The sequence below is a fragment of the Camelina sativa genome, chromosome 3, assembly GCF_000633955.1.
Source record: "Camelina sativa cultivar DH55 chromosome 3, Cs, whole genome shotgun sequence".
NCBI classification, from domain to species: domain Eukaryota; kingdom Viridiplantae; phylum Streptophyta; class Magnoliopsida; order Brassicales; family Brassicaceae; genus Camelina; species Camelina sativa.
This window is the reverse complement of record NC_025687.1, coordinates 15,178,139-15,184,392: the sequence shown is the minus strand read 5'-3', so window position 1 is coordinate 15,184,392 and position 6,254 is coordinate 15,178,139. Positions and strand designations below refer to the sequence as shown.

The following is a 6,254-nucleotide window of genomic DNA, read 5'->3' as shown; positions in this document are numbered from 1 at the left end:
CCCTGGCACAAGTTTCCTTTCACCGGCTTTGTAGCCATGATCTCCACGGTGTTTACACTCATGGTTGACTCTATTACCACCAGCGTTTTTAGCAGGTCTGGTAGGGAGGAGCCACGTGCTGATGTGGCATCCGCTGAGACTACTGACCAAGAGATTGGGCGCCCGCAAGCTCACGCGTCTCATGGTCATGGTCTTAATCTTAGCGATGACAAGGAGATTGGTACTTCTAATTTACAGCTTCTGCGATATCGTGTTATGGCCATCGTTAGTATTCCTTCTGTCTCTTTTATTTTTGAAGATTCCATAAATTATTTTAACTGATATAGTCATATTTATACATATTACTTATTTTTAATATATAAATAGAGATATAAAAATTCAACAATTTGACTAAAGTCTTTAAATGTTTACAAAAACATTTTTGAATAGGGGTTTGTTCAAAACAAATCAGTTTAACCAAATTGGAGATCTTTATTTTGGATGGATCACTCCAATATATTACATTTGTAAACCTTTATAAAATGTCTTAATGATTGAGTGATACTGAAAGGAATAAATGGATTAGGTATTGGAGTTAGGAATAGTGGTGCACTCGATTGTTATCGGTTTATCCGTAGGAGCCACTAATAATACTTGCACCATCAAAGGCCTCATCGCTGCCCTTTGCTTCCACCAAATGTTCGAAGGCATGGGACTCGGTGGCTATATCATTCAGGTAAATTCCCCTCTTTTAATAAACTAGTTCGGCCGATGTAGTTATGTCCACCCCCGGACATCTAATCCAGTTTCAACTCGAATATGTTTATCTATTGTTTGTGTTTCTTCAATAAATAGACTCATATGAATTAATGAAAAATACTTAGGTTCACCCCTAGGGGAGAACCTTTGTATTCACCTTCTCTCCTCTCAACTAATCAGAATGTCCTATCTAATATTTCATTTAAAAAATAAATCAAAATTAAATTAAAAAACAAACAAATTAAGGAAACAAATTCTGTATACTTTTATTTAAGGAAAATTAAATATTAGTTTGGTTTAGATTTTACAATTAAACGAGGTTATATATTGGTTTGGGTTTATAAATGAAAATTAGGATTTAGATTTTACAATTAAAACGAAACTATATGTCGGTTTGGATTTACAAATGATGTGGTTAGAGTTTAGATTTTACAATTAGAATGAAATTATATGTCGGTTTGGGTTTACAAATGAGATGGTTAGGGTTCAGATTTTACAATTAGAACGAAATTATATTATGTTGGTTTGAGTTTACAAATGAGATGGTTAGGGTTTAGAATTTACAATTAGAACAAAATTATATGCAGGTTTGGTTTTACAAATGAGATGGTTAAGATTTAGAATTTACAATTAGAACAAAATTATACGTCGGTTTGGGTTTACAAATGAGATGGTTAGGATTTATATTTTATAACGAGAACAAAATTATATGTCGGTTTGAGTTTATAAATAAGATGGTTAGGGTTAAGGTTTAAATTTTATAATTAGAATGAAATGATATATCGATTTGGATTTATAAAAAAACGGTTTAAGTTTTTAATTTTATAATAATGTATATATATTTTATTTTCTTATTTTAGAAGAATGTGAACCTCTTCATTCCTAAGTATTGGTCTGAATTAATTATCCATAAACTTTTAGGAATATTGGAGAACTGTGTATATATGGTTTCTCGTCTATGTTGATTTTATAAGTACTATTGAAATGTAGAGAAACTAATGTGGGGGTATCATTCATTCTTTGTGAATATCAAATCACACGTCCTCCTTTAGCGTTGATCTTCGATACCGATATAAGAGAAATACTTTAAAAAACACTAGATTATTTTTATTGTTCAAAAAGTACATTAGCTCTTATAAAACTTGAAAACACTGAATTGAATGACTACTATAAATCTTGAAAGCACTGAACTGAACTGAATTTAATAAGTTAAATTCATATGATTGAGAGTTTGAGAACATGTGTAGGCAAGGTACGGGTAGGTGAAAAAGGCGGTGATGGCCTTCTTTTTCGCGATCACAACGCCTTTCGGAGTGGTTTTAGGAACGGCTGTATCTAAAACATACAAAGAGAATAGCCCTGACTCGCTTATAACGGTTGGACTGCTCAATGCTTCCTCAAGTGGACTACTCATCTACATGTCTTTAGTGGACCTTCTCGCCGCAGATTTTATGGGTCAAAAGATGCAACAGAGCATCAAGCTTCAAATGAAGTCATACGCCGCTGTTTTGCTTGGTGCCGGTGGCATGGCCGTTTTGGCTAAGTGGACTTGATGATGTACCACTTTGGTTCTTTTTTTTTTTCTTTCTCTTTGGTACATCAACTACTGGATAGTATACATATATCTTGTGAGATATATCGACGCGATCATCTGATCCGTTTTAATAATTTGCTATTTCATTACTTAAATAATGCATAAAATGACGGTAATTAAAAATCATGATGTAAAGGAGATAGAGTTCTAGTAAAATTTGTAGATATGAGCTATGTAGGTGAAGAGAAAAAAACTGCGTTATATGTAGAACAAATCTAATATTTAAAGTATATTTTTCAAATAAAGTATAAGTAAATATGTGTCTCAAATAAACTAACACTTAAGAGGCCTGATGAAAAAGATAAAGCATCCTATCAAAAAAAAAAAAGAGAGCACAATTTAAATAACCTTTTCACAAAATAAAACTGTTTTTATTTTATTTTATTTATGATAAATAGACTTTGCATCATTGAATAAGTGCCATCATAAAAATATAGAAAGAATCTAAAATATACATTAAATATTCAAACAGATGTTAAAAAAAAAATAACCCCAAAAGGCCTAATAGAAAAGGTAAAATACAATTCCTACGATATGGCCTTGCTTTCGGCCACTTTTGTGCCGGAAGATGTTGCTATCATTTCTGCTATTCCTTTAGGTATGTCGACTTGTTCGGACATGCTGGGACGACATTTCACCAAATCTGGTATTTATACGGTTAAGTCGGGATATCATATCTTACGACAGACGATAACAGCAAGGACTATCTGTGGTCCAGACATTACACCTCTTCAGGTTTTTGTTTGGAAAATCCATTGTCCTCCTAAAATTAGGCATTTTCTTTGGCAAGTCATCACATGATGTGTCACAGTCACTTTAAATCTTCGTAAACGAGGTTTGAGTTGTGATACAACGTGCATTTTTTGTGGTTTTCCGGTTGAGACAATTAATAATGTTCTATTTGAATGTTCCCCGACAAGGCAAGTTTGGGCTTTTTCATCTTTACTAACAGTGCCGTATGGCTTTCCATCTGCTTCTATCTATGAAAGTATGGATTTCTTTTTTTTTGGCAGGCTCAACAGTCCCCCACCCCAGATGTTTATCCCTGGATATTGTGGTATATTTGAAAAGCTCGGAATGATAAAGTTTTTACTAATCTGGATTCAAATCCGCTGGCGATTTGCGAATAGCAGAAGAGGAACCTCACGCCTGGTTTTGTGCCCAGCTGGATGAAACAGTCGATGTGCCGTTCGGTGCTCAGCATGTCACGCACAGTGACAGACTTAGGTTGGTGGTCGCTAGGCCTGCTTCGAGTTACCTTTGTTTTGTAGATGGGTCTTGGAAAGCCACAGACAAATATGCGGGCCGTGGCTAGTATTGCACCTCCTCTGGGGAGGAAACTCCCACTGTGGGAGCCGCCAACCTCTGTCGTAGTCTTACACCTCTTCATGCAGAGATGGAAGCACTTATATGGGCGATGCGATGTCTGATTGGTGCAGATAACCAAGACGTTGTCTTTCTTACCGACTGCTCTAACCTGGTGAAGATGGTGTCTTCACCTACCGAGTGGCAAACCTTCCAATTTGATAGAGAGGAGTTCCTCTCTTTCTCATTAGCCTTAGTCCCCCGCGCTCCGAATGGTAAAGTTGACAATCTGGCACGACGGGTTCGTTCAGTTTCGCATACAGCTAGCTATGTAAACAATATCCCTTCCCATTGGCTCTTTTTGAGCTAATCTGTTCTCATGTTGTCAAAAAAAAAAAAGAAGGTAAAATACAATCATTATTTTATTCCACGGATTAATAGAATCGCTGAACTAAGTTGTCTTTTATGGTGTTTAAAAAGTATATGTGATCTTCATATTATGGATTGTGAAGTTTGGACGGATTGTCCGGCGGTGGTTTTGGCGCTGGAATCTCCGGATAAATGGCCAAAGTACAGGGCTGAATTGGATAAAATTACTAGTGTAATACAGGTGATGGGGGAGTTCGTTATCAAACCTTTCTTCACCGAAAGCCAATTCGTTGGCTAAGACGATTGCATCTAGTGTGACAAGAGATGGTCGGCTTAACTCCTTCCTTGCGTTAGGCGGTCCAGCTTGGTTGCAGAATCAGATTGAACAGGAACAATGAAGTTTTGGAATAGAGGCATCGGTTCCTCTGTTTTCTTTTTCAGCTTGTCCTTTGTTTCTTCTAGCTCTTTTAGTTTTTGTATCTGGACTATTCATTTAATTTATTAACTAGGGGAGCCCAGTGCTACAGCACGAGATTAGATATTTTGCTAGTTACTTGTTTTGTAATTTGTTTTTCTAATGTAGTTTGTTATTTTGACTTATTTTCTTTTTTTATATAGTGTTTATTTGTATTTTTATATAGTTTCTTTAATATTACTTAAATATTTTATAGACTTTAAATATATTATAATATTTTAAACTTTCGACAGAGTGTATATATTTATAATAATTTAAACATTCTATAAAATTTTAAATATTTATAATATCCTAAACTTTTTTAAAAACGTATATATATTATTAGGATTATTTTTTAAAAGTTTAAATATGCTCAAATATAGAACCGAATTAAACTGTTAAATTTAGATACATGACAATATTAAGTTTCCAGTTCATTTGTACTCAAAACATATTAGTCATATATTTATAGGGATTATGACCCATATTCCAAAATACTTAGTCGATGTGGGATATACAGTACACCTTTTCTGTAAATTAGTTTACAACTTTACATATATCTAATATCTGAGTTTCTAATTATTTCCATCTATACTACTCATAATTAATTACTATAATTTTGTTAAGGAAATATTGAAAAATCTAAACTAAATGATGATTTGGTTTTTATTTAATTTATTAAGTTGATTTGTTGTTTCCAAAAATATCTCACAATATAAAAGCAAATCAAATAAGTTTATATATATATATATATAATTTCGTATTTAATCTATTGATTATTTTGGAACCAACAAAATCACAATTGATAAGTATTAAAGATTTCTCATTATTATTAATATTCACAATAATTATAGGGATTAAGTATGGTAGTAGTTAATATTTGATATTATTGAAGCCATTTAATATTCGAATACCAGTTTCCTTATTTATAGGGATTATACCTCTGTTTGGTGATGGGAATAAATATTCTTGAATCAAACCAAATAAAAAATCCGAATAGTGTCAAACCGGGTTACAAACGGATCCGCGTGTTTTGAAGTCTACTATAATCGGGTCAAACAGGATCCACGTGTCAACCCGGTTGTAAATATGTTTTCGTCCAGAGGGTATAAACGTCAATTAGTTAAATCAAAACTATAGGGTAATTTAATTAAATTAAACAATTCTCTAACCATTTTTAATGAAAAACGTACCAACTAAAAGTCATTGTCCAATTTGAGTCTAGTTAGTATTCTTGCTTTAATAGTATATATATTCTTAGTTTAAAAAAAAAAATACAATCATTAAAAGTTGCAGATCTGTTGTAGTTTAATTATACTTGTGAAAATAAATTATGTATCTTGGATCATTGAATAAATGCCATAGTCAAAATTACAAGATTTTGGGGTGTATTCAACTTGACATTTTAAGTGATTTGTGTGAAATTTACAAATTCTATGTTATTCAATCATGGATTTTAAAAATTCTATTAAAATCCACTGTTATTGAACTGATGATTTAAAAATCTACTTTAAAATCCATTAAAATCTCTTGTTATTGAACTGATGATTTAAAAATCTACTTTAAAATCTACTGTTATTCAAAACAGTTTTGTGGATTATGATTTTAATAATTTTTAGGATTCTGGAGGATTTGTTTAGTTAAAAATACAAAAATCCAAATCTCATGGTTTTAGGTGGGATTTGAAAGAATTTTACAGAAAATCATGTGAACTTCCCTAAAATCTATCAAAATTCTAAATTTCCTAAATCCCATCAAATTCTCCAAAATCATGGTTTGAATACACCCTCCTTA

The 6,254-nt window shown here is 32.6% G+C and overlaps 1 pseudogene; it reads left to right on the top strand.

Moving 5' to 3' along the window:
* LOC104779000 overlaps window positions 1-2,331 on the top strand; it is a 2,566-nt pseudogene extending 235 nt beyond the window's left edge.